The sequence below is a fragment of the Carcharhinus amblyrhynchos genome, chromosome 30 (genome assembly GCF_965287045.1).
Source record: "Carcharhinus amblyrhynchos chromosome 30, sCarAmb.v2.hapA, whole genome shotgun sequence".
Classification (NCBI taxonomy): Eukaryota; Metazoa; Chordata; class Chondrichthyes; order Carcharhiniformes; family Carcharhinidae; genus Carcharhinus; species Carcharhinus amblyrhynchos.
The window spans coordinates 30,210,258-30,226,906 of record NC_137353.1 but is presented as its reverse complement, the minus strand read 5'-3'; positions in this window follow the sequence as shown (position 1 = coordinate 30,226,906).

The window sequence follows — 16,649 nt, the reverse complement described above, 5'->3', positions numbered from 1 at the left end:
TCGTCACCTCTGACCTGGGGAAAAAAGTTTCCCACTGTTCGCCTTATCTATGCCCTTCATAATTTTATACACCTCTGTTAGGTCTCCCCTCATCCTCTGTCTTTCCAGGGAGAACAACCCCAGTTTACCCAATCTCTCCTCATAGCTAAGACCCTCCATACCAGGCAACATCCTGGTGAAGCTTTTCTGTACTCTCTCCAAAGCCTCTACGTCCTTCTGGTAGTGTGGCGCTTTAGCCTGAGCTACTTTCTGTGGTAGTGAATTCTGCACATTCACAAATCCACAAATCTCTCTGACAAATCATTCTCTATTCACCTAATTTCTAAAAGGTTACCCCTGATCCTCAAACTATGACCCCCTAGTCCTGGACTCCACCACCATCGGAAACATTCTGAATCTACCCTGTTTAACCCTGCTGGAATTTTCAAAGTTTCTGTGAGATCTTCTCTCGCCCAGCTAAACTCCAGTGAATATAATCCTAATCGACTTAGTCTCTCCTCATATGACGGATCTGCCAGCCCAGGAATTAGCCTGGTAAACCTACTCCGATAGAAATAAGTCATAACATCCAAGTAGAAGGTATCAAGCTATGTGTAGAAGTGGAGTTGAAAGTGTTAAAGGTGATGACAACAATTATGACCAGAAATTTGTAACTGCCTGAACACTTGTTTCCAGGTTTGACTGACTCTCTAGTGCACGTTAGAGATTAATTCACAATAATATTCACCAAATCTCTGGATCTCAGTCAGTTCTTAAAGTTTCATGGAGTACCTTCTGCGTGAATGAGTTGTGTTGGGTCTGTAATTGCTGCAAAACTGTTTAGGATCATAGAACAGAATCCCCACAGTTCAGAAGGAGGCCATTCAGCCCATCAAGTCTGAGCAGAAAACAGTCCCACCCGGGCCCTATCCCCACGTATGTAACTTGCAAATCCCTCTGACACTAGGGATAATTTAGCCTGGCCAATCAACCTAACCTGCACACCTTTGGATTGTGAGAGGAAACCAGAGCACCCAATGGAAACTCACGTAGGCACGGGGAGAACATGCAGACTCCGCACAGACAGTCACCCAAGGCTGGAATTGAACCCCAATTCCTGATGTTGTGAGGCAGTAGTGCTCACCACTGGGCCATTATGCCACCCTCATGTTGGTGAACTAATTTCTTCATCAAGATTCACAACTGCATACTCTATACCCTCACATCTCTTCCTGTCTGCAAAAATAGAAGCAGGAATTTTGCTATGGATGTTGTTGGTTTGACATGGGGATTAGCAATGTAAATGCTAGTTTGTGTTCAGTAAGCTAATGCCCGAAAAAAAATTTTTGTTTCATGCGTTTGACAAACCGAAATATGACAACTGACAAGAATAATTAAACAGCAATATGTCCAAAATTGACAATGGTTGAATAATGCATAACATGGAATCAATCCAACATCAACAATAGACTTTCAATTTGATCGTGGAGCCAAAAACCATTGATTCATAAAAAAAATTCTTTCAAAATAGACAAAGCGGGGGCACGGTGACACAGTGGTTAGCACTGCTGCCTCACAGTGCCAGGTACCCGGGTTCAATTCTCGTCCTCGGGTCACTGTCTGTGCACATTCTCCTTGTGTCTGCGTGGGTTTCCTCCGGGTGCTCCGGTTTCCTCCCACAGTCCAAAGATGTGTGGGTTAGAATGATTGGCCATTCTCAGTACCTCACACTAAGTTGATCTTTCTCTACACCGTAGCTATGACTGTAACACTACATTCTGTACTCTCTTGTTTCCTTCTCTATGAACAGTATGCTTTCTCTATGTAGTGCACAAGAAGCAATACTTTTCACTGTATAACAATACATGTGACAATAATAAATCAAAAATCAATTGTCCCTTAATGTCAGGGAGATTAGCAGGGTAAATGTGTTGGTTTATAGGGGTAGGGCCAGGTTGGGATTGTTGTCAGTGCAGGTTCGATGGGCTGAATGGCCTCTTTCTGCACTGTAGGGATTCTATTTTTCTACGATATGAGAAGAATGGCCTACCTGAACCATTCATTGTGACTTTGTGCTTAGCTGAAGCACAAGTGGATTGTTGTCACCCCATGACTAAAGAATTGTATTGCTTAGTATCCTATTTCTATATCTTTGGAATAACGTAACTACTTCTACTATAGATCTGACTTCAATTGAGAGGATAACACACACACTGTGGCTAGCTTCTAAATCTGTGACACTACTAATAGGGCTTGCACTTCATGAGACTATTAACCTTTTCAATGGAACCAGGTCATAATCAGCAGACTATACCCACAGTGGCATTAACCTACACCTCTGTTCAACTGACTGCCTTTGGTCCTTTGTTCTTTGAATCAAGCTTCTTGCTCACTCTCTCAGCCTCTCATATATATATATTTATCATATATCCAGAACTGTGCAGTGTTGTAGATAAATACATTGGAGAGAAACTGAAACATAAGAATATTCTACAATGTCCCAAAAATGTTTGTGAGATTCTCAGTTGGATGTTCAAGATGTTATGGGTCCAGGGCCTGCCCATGGCAATCACCCTCACCGCTCCCAGTAGAAGTCAGTCCCTTCAGGAGAGGAGACAGCCCCATTCCTGAGATTTGAGCACAAAACATCGTTTGACATTCCAGTGCACCACCGAGGGAGTGCTGCAACGATGTACTCTTTTTTGGAAGTGGGGTTGAACCGAGGCCTCACCTGCTCTCTTAAGATAAGACTTTCTCAGGGGACTAAGGAAATTCAGCATGTCCGTTCTGACTCTGACCAACTTTTACAGATGTGCCACAGAAAGCATCCTTTTTGGATGTATCTCAGCTTGGTATGGCTCCTGCTCTGACCAAGACCTCAAGAAGCTACAAAGGGTTGTGAACGAAGCCCAGTCCATCACGCAAACTAGTCTCCCATTCATTGACTCTGTCTATACTTCCACTACCTTGGAAAAGCAGCTAACATTGTCAAGGACTCCATGCGCTTCAGACATACTCACTTCCACCTTCTTCTGTTGGGAAAAAAATACAGAAGTCTGAAAACACATAACTACTGACTCAAGGACAGCTTCTTCCCTGCTACCATCAGACTTTTCAATGAACTGTATATTAAGTTGATCTTTCTTTACACCTTAGCTATGACTGTAACACTACATTCTGAGCTCTCGTCTTTTCTTCTCTATGAACTTTGTCTGTATAGTGGGCAAGGAACAATACTTTTCACTGTATACCAATACTTGTGACAATAATAGATCAAATCAAATATTTCCTACAGTACAACAGCACTAAGAATTCAAAAGCACTTCATTGGCTGTAAAGAGTGGAGGAATGTCCAAGGGTCATAAAAGGCACTATATAAATGCACACTCTTTCTTCATGTAAACCAAGAGGCTCCGTTACCCCGAGTAATTTGGCAGTACCACTTGCGACAGTGACCCTCCAATATAAAGGCTCCGCTCTGAAAGACTGAGGTCTGCATTAGTCATTTCCAATATCATATTGGGTGCTGTAAATAGACAGCAGTTGACTTTATTGTACAGGACAGTGAAGGGCAAGTTCAAGGCAAGGAGCCAAAAAAAAACTTCATAATACGGAGGGCAATCAATGGCTGGCACAGTTTGTTGAGGAAGGTTGTTAAGGCCAAGGCCCTGGAGTCATTTGAGAAACAGCTACAGAATACAATGGGAAGACAGTATGGCTGGGATTCTGGGAGGGTGAAAGAAGAAAAGAAAGACTTGCATTGATATACTTCATCCCATGGCCACCAGACATCTCAAATCGACCAAAGAAGCACTGTCAAATTTCCCAAAGGGTTGCTGTTAGCTGAACCAATGTTCTAAATTTGAAACAGTATTGAGTTGGTTTGGGAAAATAAAATTTTACGGACTGAATGTTGCAATCAGTTCTCGGAGCCATAGAACCATCAAAAAGTTACAGCACAGAAGGAGGCCATTCGCCCCTCTTGTTCATGCCAGCCCTAAGACATGGTGGCATAGTGGTTAGCACTGCTGCCTCACGGCGCCAGGGACCAATTCCAGCCTCAGGTCACTGTGTGTGGAGTCTGCACGTTCTCCCTGTGCCTGCGTGGGTTTCTCCGGGTGCTCTGGTTTCCTCCCACAGTCTGAATGACTGGTTGGGTGCATTGACCATGCTAAATTCTCCCTCAGTGTACCCGAACAGGCATCAGAGTGAGGTGACTAGAGGATTTTCACAGCAACTTAATTGCAGTGTTCTTGTAAGCCTACTTGTGACACTAATAAATAAACTTTAAAAAACTTAAATATAAATTTAAATTTTAAAGATGTGCAAGTTAGGTGGATTGGCTCTGCTCAACTGTCCCTTAGTGTCAGGGGGTAGGGTAAATACAAGGGGTTACAGAGATAGGGACTGGGTGGGATTGTGATCGGTGCAGACTCGATGGGCCAAACGGCCTCCTTCTGTACCGTAGGGATTCTATGATTCTACGATATCCTTTCTAATCCCACCTTCCGGCATCCGGCCCATAGCCCTGTAGCTTACAGCACATAAGATGCAGATCCAGGTACTTTTAAACAGAGTTCCTGGTCTCTGCTTCCACCACCAACTCAGGCAGTGAATTCCAGACACCCATCACCCTCTGTGTAAAAAGGCTCCTCCTCATGTTCCCTCTACACCTTCTTTTATTAATCTTGAATCTACGTCCCCTTGTTCTAGAATTCTCCACCAAGGCAAACAACTTTATCCTGTCCACTCTATCTCTTCCCCTCATAATTTTGTACACCTCTCTCCAGACACCCCTCAGCCTATGTTGTTCCAAGGAAAATAACCCCCATATCTCCACTTTTCATAAATAAATAAAATTCTTACCATTAATTATGATCATTGTTGATTTTTTTTCATTTTGTTTTAGTTGTAACCTTATTTTAAAAAATGATGCAGATTGAGACAATTTTCCTAATGGAGTTATGGAGCTTGAGTAAGTTTGGAATCAAATTGGAATCATATAATACCTACAGTGCGGAAGAAAGAGGTCATTCGGCCCATCGGGTCTGCACCAACTCGCTGATAGACTAACCTAACCAGGCCTTCTCCCCTTAACTCCACACATTTCCCATGGCTAATCCATCTAACCTACACATCTTGGGACACTAAGGGGCAATTAAGCATGGCCAATCCACCTAACCTGCACATCTTTGGAATCAATAGAGAAACCAACCTTAATTTGGTTGTATCACACTTATGAGGTCATGTATTTTTATCAAATCAATGCCTCCAGTAAGGCCATCAGATTGTAAGGAACATCATGCAAAAGGAACAATTAAAAAGAAATTCATGGGATAGGAGTATTTCTGGACAGCATCTGATTCCCATCCCTAATTGCCCCCGAACTGAGTGGCTTGCTAGGCTGTTTCAGAGTGTACTTAAGAGTCAACCACTTAGCTGTGAGTTTGGAGTCACATGTAGGCCAGACCAGGTAAGGACGGCAGATTCCTCTCCCTAAAGGACATTAGTGAACCAGATGGGTTTTTACCACAAACAACACCTTTAGGCCTTTAATTCCAGAATTTTACATCAACTCAAATTTCACCATCTGCCATGGTGGGATTTGAACCTTGGTCCAAGGGCATTACCTTGTGTCTCTGAGTTATTAGTACAGCAACAATACCACTAGGCCACCACTCTGCAACAGCAGAAACAAGTGTAGGGGCATTCAGATAAACAATTGCTGCAGTGTAGTCAGAGACATTCAAAATGGATACCACCCTGGAGGATACAGAAGAATCTGCATGAACAGGTTGAGTGCCATGTTTTCTCCTTGGCTGTTCATTCACTCAGTACAATCTGATACTAAAAAACCTTACACTGATGATAAGATGTCCATGAAGAGGAGGAGGAGGAGGACAAAGAGAAACTCTCTCGACAGAGCTACCTAGTGGCCAAACACTAGAAACTACACTGTGAAAGCTGACATCGCAAAATTGAAAGGGAAAACATTCTCGTATGATCTTACAATGGGAACAGAGGACAGAAATCCAGAACAGAGATCACTGCAACTCAAAGTAAGGCTTGTGAGTAGGAAGGCGCAGGAATAGGTCAATCAGCCCCTCAAGCAAGTCCCATCGTTCAATCGGGGTCAACTGCAGGTTATAGACAAGATTGCCAATTTTCGAAGTGTGTTTGTATATGCATGCACTGTTGGTTTTAAGAAATGCAAATTAAATTTACTATACTAATTGTCCTTTGTCTTTCTTTGATAATGGCAGCGTTGATCAACCCAGTTGAGAGAACAGAGAGGTGCTATAATTGGTCTTAGTGCCCCTCAGATAGGGAGGGGGAATTTGCCCAGGATTCTCATTCCTGACTGCCATTCCTGCACCTGACTGCCAGTAAGTCATCAGCGATGAGATGTACGTGTGAGCAAATGTAGAGTAATGGTATATTCAGGTTTGGCTGTGTTGTTTAGCTTGCTGACACTCAGGGTGGAATTTTCCCACCTCACCTACCATGAGAATTGTAGCAGGTGGGACAGAGCCATACAAAGGTCCATTGACCTCAGGTGGGATTTTCTGGCTGCATTTGTCCCAAAATTGGAAAATCCCACCCTCAGAGTTGAGCTGGTTACAAGGGTCTAGTGCCTGTGGTCCTAATCAATGTGCAGGTGGGGTGAAAATTGGTGAATAAGAAGAGTTTATAGAATATTTACTTCCAGAGACAAGCAACCCATGGTTATCAGTTTATTTTCTCTCCCTCTCTTAATGACACTGACGTACAGAGTTAAGGCTTTCACAGATACGTTCATGTATTTTCTAATTAATTCAGTTATAGATGTGGGCATCGCTGGATGGGCCAGCATTTACTGCCCATCCATAATTGCCCTTGAACTGAGTTGTTTGCTCAGGTATTCCAAAGGGTATTTAAGAATCAGCCACGTGATTGGTGTCACATATAGGCCAGACCAGGTAAAGATGGCAGATTTCCTTCACTAAAAGACATCACTGAACCAGATGCGTTTTTACAACAATCGACAATGGTTTCATGGTCATCGTTAGAATTTTATTTCCAGATTTTACCAAATTCAAATTTCATTATTTGCTGTGGCAGGATTCGAACCTGGGTCCTCAGAGCTGCACCCTGGGTCTCTGTCAGACCAGCCCAGTGACAATAGCACTATGCCACTGCCTCCCTTGAACTCAAGCAGGTTGACAGTGGGGTAATGCTGTTGGTCTTTGTGACACTGCTTCAGATAAGAAAAATGGAGCTGAGTTCTCAGTCCTGCTTGCTAACCAATGCTTCCTGCTGGAATGTCTGATTCTGTGGGTAGCATTGAGTTCCAAAGCAGTGCTTTCCATGATCAACTATGAAAAGCAGCCAAGTAAGTGAGGCAGAGGCACTGTAGTATTTTAACTGGACCAGTAATCCAGAGATCCATCAGATCCCGCCACAGCAGATGGTGAAATATGAATTCAATAATAACCTGAAACTAAAATTCTAATAGAGCGGCATGGGTAGTTAGCACTGCTGCCTCACAGCGCCAGGGATTTGGGTTCGATTCTGGCCCCGGGTCACAGCCTGCGTGCAGTATGCACATTCTCCCCATGTCTGTATGGATTTCCTCTGGGTGCTCCAGTTTTCTCCTACACTCTAAAGATGTGCAGGTTAGGTTGTTTGGCCATGGTAAATTGATCCTTAGTGCCAGGGTCCCTAGCAGGGTAAATATATGGGGTTACAGGGATAGGGCCTGGATGTTGTCAGTGCAGACTCGATGGACCGAATGGTCTCTTTCTGCACGGTAGAAGTTCTATGATTCAACCCTTCTATGTCCTGAAGCCATTGAATCCAAACCCACAGCAATGTGGTTGACTCTTAACTGCCCTCTGAAATGTACTAGCAAGCCATTCAGTTCAAGGGATGAGCAATAAATGTTGACTTAGCCAGCAATGCCCATATCCTGTGAAAGAATAAGGAAACAAAGTACAAAACAGGGATCAAGTGATTGGAATTTAAATATCTGGATGGTTTGGTAGCATATATTCTCTGTCCCACGTATAGTTACATAGGCATTTACTTAGCACACATACAATTTACACTCAAGGTATTTTCTTTTCAAACAAAATTAAGGGAAATCTCATAAATTTACATAATTGTAAATCTTTTATTAAAGAGTGTATCTGAGAGAATATTACACAAAAGGTTTAATTCCCATCTTCCCAGCATAGGGTTAAGAATCTTTGTTCCATATTTCTCAATTTCCAATGGCAGTGTAGGGTATACATATACAGAGGAACATATCTATTTCTGACAATTTTTAAAAGTTTATTAGTGTCACAAGTAGGCTTACATTAATGCCGCAATGAAGTTATTGTCAAAATCCCCTATTTGCCACACTCCAGCACCTGTTCGGGTAGACTGAGAGAGAATTTAGCCAATGCATCGAAGCAGCACGTCTTTTGGACTGTGGGAGGAAACCAGAGCAGCTCGAGGAAACTGGCACAGCCACAGGGAGAATGTGCAAACTCCACACAGACAGTAATCCAAGGAATCGAACCCGGGTCCCTGACACTATGAGGTAGCAGTGCTAACCACTGTATCACCAGTGGTATCCCAATTACTAACACCTAAAGGTAGGGATAAAGAGTGATTGCTTTCATGGACAGCAATAAACATTTTGTCTCACACACACTCACTCTCACACACACAAATGCACACACACACACACACAACAAACACACCTACACACACACACACACACACAACAAACACACCTACACACACACACACACACACAACAAACACACCTACACCTACACACACACAACAAACACACCTACACACACACAACAAACACACCTACACACACACAACAAACACACCTACACACACACAACAAACACACCTACACACACACAACAAACACACCTACACACACACAACAAACACACCTACACACACACAACAAACACACCTACACACACACACACACAACAAACACACCTACACACACACACACACAACAAACACACCTACACACACACACAACAAACACACCTACACACACACACAACAAACACACCTACACACACACACACAACAAACACACCTACACACACACACACAACAAACACACCTACACACACACACACACACCAAACACACCTACACACACACACACACACCAAACACACCTACACACACACACACACACAACAAACACACCTACACACACACACACACAACAAACACACCTACACACACACACACACACAACAAACACACCTACACACACACACACACAGCAAACACACCTACACACACACACACACACAACAAACACACCTACACACACACACACCTACACACACACACACAACACACACACCTACACACACACACAACAAACACACCTACACACAACAAACACACCTACACACACACACAAACAAACACACCTACACACACACAAACAAACACACCTACACACACACACACAACAAACACACCTACACACACACACCACAAACACACCTACACACACACACCACAAACACACCTACACACACACACCACAAACACACCTACACACACACACCACAAACACACCTACACACACACACACCTACACACACAACATACACACCTACACACACACACACCAACCAAACACACCTACACACACACACACAACAAACACACCTACACACACACACACACACAACAAACACACACACACAACAAACACACCTAAACACACACACACACACACAACAAACACACCTAAACACACACACACAACAAACACACACACACAACAAACACACCTAAACACACACACACAACAAACACACCTAAACACACACACACAAACACACCTAAACACACACACACAACAAACACACCTAAACACACACACACAACAAACACACCTAAACACACACACACATCAAACACACCTAAACACACACACACATACATACATATAACAAACACACCTAAATACACACAAACACATACATACAACAAACACACCCAAACACACCCAAACACATACATACAACAAACACACCCAAACACACCCAAATGCATACATACAACAAACACACCCACACACAAACACATACATACATACAACAAACACACACACCCAAACACATACTCTCTCACACACACACACAAACACACACAGAGCGCAGAAGATCGTTGGGGTGGAGGGGTAAGGGAAAGAATGGGTGAATCTATGGAACAATTTGAGATGAAATGCGACAGCCAGTATCAGTTACTGTATTAATATCTTATTTGAGAAGATCTCTGAAACAAGTTTCAGTTTACTCTCCCAAAACAAATGCACGTGTTTCCATGTTGCAGTCAGAATTGTCCATGTGATCTTTGAGCCTCACATTTGTCTCTACTTGGTCTTCTAATAAAAAGGAATGATAAAAGGGAAGGTAGGGAAAGAACTTGCATTCATATAGTGTCGTCCTAGACCCCAGAGCATTGCAAAAGGCTTCACAGCAAATACATTACTTCTTTGAAGTGTAGTCTCCATTGAAATGTTGGTAACTACGCACCTATCAGTAACCTCATTTTAAACCAATTTACTCAGTGAAAATATTTCTGTTGGTTTTGATCTGCATTGTCAATGATTCTTGTTTATTTTCTTCTTGTGTATAAAGCTGCTGGTGCTGATGACACATTCTGTATTTCACACAGCTACAGATTCAGTATTAAACATTCATTCCAGATGGCAGAGTCAATGAAGAGAGAAGGAACTTGCATTGCCGTGGTATCTTTCATCGTTTCCATAATTCCCAAAATGTTTCACAGTTCCCCGGAAGCGTATTCACTTTTCAGAGCATGTATTGTGATTTCATAGAATCATAGAGTCTCTACAGTGCAGAGAGAGGCCATTCAGCCCATTGAGTCTGCACCGACAACAACCCCCACCCAGGCCCGATCCGCGTAACCTCACATATTTACCCCACTAATCCTTCTAACCTATGCATCCCGGGACATTAAGGAGCCATTTAGCGTGGCCAAAATGCCTAACCCGCACCTTTTTGGACTGTGGGAGGAAACCAGAGCGCCCAGAGGAAGCCCACACAGACATGGGGAGAACCAGCACACTCCACCCAGACAGTGACCCAAGCCGGGAATCGAACCCGGGTCTCTGGCACTGTGAGGCAACAGTGCTAACCACTGTGCCATCCCAACTTATTCAAAGGTGCGTAGCATTGATTTCTTTTCCCCCTCATCTGTTCACGGGATGTGGGCATCACTGGCAAAACTAGCATTTTTGTCTATCCCTAACTGTCTTGAGAAGATGGTGATGATGACAGCTTCAGGGACCACTGTGAATAGCTTGGTATGGATCCTGCTCTGCCCACAACTGCAAGATACTACAAAGGGTCGTGAACATAACCCAATCCATCACGCAAACCAATCTCCCAGCCATTGACTCTGTCTACATTTCCCACTGCCTCAGAAAAACAGCCAGCATAATTAAGGACCCTGGGCATTCTCTCTTCCACCTTCTTTTGTCAGGGAAAAGATACAAAAGTCTGAGGTCACATACCAACTGACTCAAGAACAGTTTCATTCCTGCTGCTACCAGGCTTTTGAATGGACCTACCTTATATTAAGTTGATCATTCTCTACACCCTAGCTGTGACTGTAACACTACATTCTGCACCTTCTCCTTTCCTTCCCTATGAATGGTATGCTTTGTCTGCATAGCACAGAAGAAACAATACTTTTCACTGTATACTAATACATGTCATAGAGTCATAAAGGTTAACAGCACGGAAACAGGCCCTTCGGCCCAACTTGTCCATGCTGCCCTTTTTTTTAAACCCCTAAGCTAATCCATATGACAACAGTAAATCAAATCAAATCAAATCCATATGGTGACCATATTCCCAAAGGGTAAAACTTTGACCCTGTGATGATGAAGGGACAGCAATCTATTTCCAAGTCAAAATGGTGAATGACTTGGAGGGGAACTTGCAAGTGGTGTTGATTCCATTCATTTACTGGCTTTCTCCTCCCAGGTAGTAAAGATTTTGAATGCAAAAGCTGTTATCAAAGAAGCCTTAATTGAATTGCCGCAGTGCATATTGTATATGGTACAATTTCTGGTGCCCCAGAGTGCTGGCGGTGGAGGGAGTGAATGGTTAAGGTTGTAGACAGGCGGCTGCTTTATCCTGTAGGTATATTTTGCTCACTGCTCGATGTGGTAGTGAGATGCACTGGCCAGTGGTGTCCCAGATATGGATTGGAATTCTCCGCTCTCACACGTCCCACTAGCACTGCCAGTGAGAACGGAGAATTTGGCACTCAGCCAAATCTCCATTCACGGCAGCGGGATTGGATAATGCCAGACAATTCCAGCCACAATCTGTAAACAGTTTGCAGGCTTTTAAATCTCCACCCATTCCACACACCCTTTTCCAGTTAACTAAACAGTCCTGTTTTGAGGGGGGAAGAATTAAAAAGTGGAGTTAGTTGATGAGAGGAGGCTCAGAGCAGTTTGCGTGTGGTGAGTTACTAAGAAGTAGGAGCAGGAATAGCACAGTGGCACGATGGCTAGCACTGCTGCCTCACAGCGCCAAGGATTCACCCTTGATTCCTGGCTTGGTTCACTGTCTTGTGCAGCTTGCACATTCTCCCTTGTCTGTGTGGGTTTCCTCCCACAGTCCAAAGAATGTGCGGGTGAGGTGGATTGGCCATGCTAAATTGTCCCTTAGTATCAAGGGGACTAGTTTGGGTAAATGCATGGGGTAATGGGGATAGGACCTGGGTGGGATTGTGGTTGGTGCAGATTTGATGGGCTGAATGGCCTCCTTCTGCACTGTAGGATTCAATGATCCTATCAGTGGAGCATATGGCCTATCGAGCGTGCTCCGCCAATCTGTACAATCTTGGCTCCAACTCCATTTTCCAGTCTGCTCACCATATCCCTTAATTCCCCGAGAGACCAAAAATCTGTTTATCGCAGCCTTCAATATATTCAACGATGGAACATCCACAATCCGGTGGGATCGAGAATTCTAAAGATTCATAACCCCCTGGGTGAAATTATTTCTCCTCATCTGAGTCTAAAATGATCGTCCTTTTATCCTGAGACCCTGCCCCTCCCGTGTTTGAGATTCCCCCACTAACAGAAACAATCTCCTAGCAGTTACCCTGTCAAGCCCCTCTAGAATCTTCAGTTTATTTATCAGTGACACAAGTAGATTTACATTAAAACTACAGTGAAGTTACTGTGAAAATCCCCTAGATTTTCGAGTACACTGATGGAGAATTTAGCATGACCAAGGCACCCAATCGACACGTCTTTTGGGCTGTGGGAGGAAACCGGATCACCCAGAGGAAACCCACGCAGACACGGGGAGAACATGCAGACTCCGCATAGACGGTGACCCAAGCCGGGAGTCAAACCCGGGTCCCTGGCACAGCGAGGCAGCAGTGCTAACCACTGTGCTGCCATGTCACCCTCTGTAAGTTGACATATAAAAGAAGTCACTTGTATACAGTGCTAGAGGACTCAGTGAGAAAAGGTAGTCCATTAAGGCATTGCTTCTCAGAAGGCGAGGTGAATTGATTCGACAGTGACTTACCAAAATATATGATCTAGTTACCATGATATGAGTCAGCAATGAAATTAGCATCTAAATGTGTGTTTGTGATGTTTGCTGTGCCAGTGTGAACTTCATCAGGAAAAGATGGAAGCATGCGTTAACTTATTTATTCTTGATTTGAACAATTGCCCATCAAAAATGTTCCCCATTTGCCCCCACCTCCTGTGCCCCCACCCCCTACTTATTTTTATTTCGTCAGCAAATTTGCTTCCACTACACAGAATCATAGAAACCCTACAGTACAGAAAGAACCCATTCGGCCCATCGAGTCTGTGCCGATCACAATTCCACCCAGGCCCTACCCCCGTATCCCTACATATTTTACCCACTAATCCCTCTACCCTACACATCTCAAGACACTAAGGGGCAATTTCTTAGCATGGCCAATCAACCTAACCCACACATCTTTGGACTGTGGGAGGAAACCGGAGCAACCAGAGGAAACCCACACAGACACGAGGAGGATGTGCAAACTCCACACAGACAGTGACCCAAGCCAGGAATCCTTGGAGCTGTGAAGCAGCAGTGCTAACCACCGTGCTATAGTACATGTGCTTTTTTCAAACAAGTCATTAATATAGATTGTAAATAGCTAATGCCCCAATACTGATCCCTGCAGCACTCAACTAGTTACAGCTTGCCAACCTGAAAATGACTGATTTATCTTGACTGTTTCCTGTTCAAAATTAAAAATCATGGTGATATTGTTCAAGTCGCAGTACAGTAGCAGAGTGGTTAGTACTGCTGCCTCACAATGCCAGGGACCTGGGTTCAATTCTGGCCTTGGTGTATCTGTCTGTGCAGAGTTTGCACGTTCTCGCTGTGTCTGCATGGGTTTCCTGCGGGTGGACTGGTTTCTTCCCACAGTCCAAAGATATGTTGGTTAGGTGTATTGGTTTGCATGTTCTCCCAGTGTCTGAGTGGGTTTCCCTTAAGTTCTCCAGTTTCATCCCAGAGATGTACAGGTTAGGTGGATTGGCCATGCTAAATTGCCCCTTAGTGTCAGGGGGATAAGCAGGGTAAATACATGAGGTTATGAAAATAGGGCCTGGGTGGGATTGTGTTCGGTGCAGACTAGATGGGCTGAATGGCCTCCTTCTGCACTGTAGGATTCTATGATTCTCTGGAAAACAGGACAAAAAAACTCACAAGCAGAAGGGAAAAAGGACAAAAAAAGTCAGAAAGAGATATTGTAATATCACAGAAAGATCACAGAGAAAGAAGAGGCAGTGGAGAAATAGTGAAATGATGGAACAAAAGGAGGAGATAGAGGGAAAGGACTCAGAAAAAAAGCGAGAGAGAAAATAAGAGAAAGAGAAACAAAAACAACAGGAGAGGCGAGAAAATCAAGCAGAAAAAAGAGACAAGAACAAGAGATAGATAATGAGAGAAGGAGGGAGAGGGGTACGAGAAAGGATAAAAAGGAAGGAGACGGAGGTTCTAGAGAGAAAATCAGGTGAAAAAGGCGAGAGAGAAAATGATGAGGGGGGGGGCGGGCGAAATAAAAAAGAAGTGGGCAAAAAGAAAAGACAGGAAGAAATAGAAAGGAAAGAGGAAAGAAAAGAGAGGGTTGGGTTGGGAAGAGGCGGGGGTGACACAGAGGCTGCTTTTTCACATTTGTTTTGCATCTAAGCCCCCGAGCTATCACAGGAAAGGAACATTCTGCCAACTATACATTGAAAAGCCTCTGCTTAAAATCAGTAGAAGATTGGTTAGCTATCGCCCCCCCCTTTATCGTTATTGTACAAAGTCAAGCTCACCACATTATTGAGGAAGGCAGCTTGGGATGAATGAAGCTTTGAAGTTTTACACCATTGCCACTTAAATCAGAACAGACAGCTCCTTAACAGCAGAGGGCAGAGTAACATTAAAATCCTCTTGGTCAACAGATTGTAAATGTCCCATCCTTTGTGGATTCCAGTCACTATTACGGCTGCGACATGAATATTCAGTACGCTTTTTGTGCCTTTTTTCTCTCCCTCAATTGACAGTAAGAGCGCTGAGGGTTAATCGCCGGAACGTAATCTATCGTTAGAAGGTTGTTGCTCGAGTTCAAGATATCACTTCTTCATAATTAATCGCTTCATCTGCACAAGCTTTCTAAATGTCTTCAGGTGGGAGAAAGGGGAATGCTGAATCAGGACCACACAGAGTAGGCAATTTATGGCCCACAGATTAATTTGCAAGAGGGAAAAAACAGTAAAGCAGGGATGTACGAATACTGGTCTGAACTGGTCTTGTCTGTAAGATTTGCTGGTTAGTGCATTGGCTGTGCTAAAAAGGTGCATTGACCATGCTAAATTCTCCCTCAGTGTACCCGAATAGGCACCAGGGTGTGGCAACTAGGGCATTTTCACTGTAGCTTCATTGCAGTGTTAATATGAGCCCATTTGTGACACTAATTAATAAATAAATAATGCTTTAAAATAGACCACAGTAAAACCGAGAGTTCATAGAATCCCTACAGTGCAGAAGGTGGCCATTTGGCCCATAGAGTCTGCATCCACTCTTCATACTATCCAGATGCTACCCCTGCAACCCCTTGTATTTACCTTGCTAATGCCCCTAACCTACATACACTGGGGCACTGAGGGGCATTTTATCATGGCCAATCCACCTAACCCCCACATCTTTGGATTGTGCAAGGAAACCAGAGCACCCGAAGGAAACCCACGCAAACACGGGGAGAATGTGCAAACTCCACACAGACAAGGCTGGAATTGAACCTGGGTCCCTGGCACTGTGAGGTAGCAGTGCTAACCGCTGTACCACCGTACTGTCCACAAATGAGAATACTTGACTGATCTGTTTTTTTTGCCCCTGTTGGGTTTCAAAGTGGTTGGTTTTAAGAGGCTCATTAGTTAAAAAGCAAGAACTTCAGAATGATCCCAAGGGTGGGCTTTGCTCGCCCCAAGACCGGAAAATCCTGTCTGAGGTCAATGGATATTTGCACAGTCCGTGTCCTGCCCGCTATTACTCCCATAGCGAGCGGGATGGGAAAATTTCAACCCAAGTCTCCTTTTAGTTTACGTTGAGCTA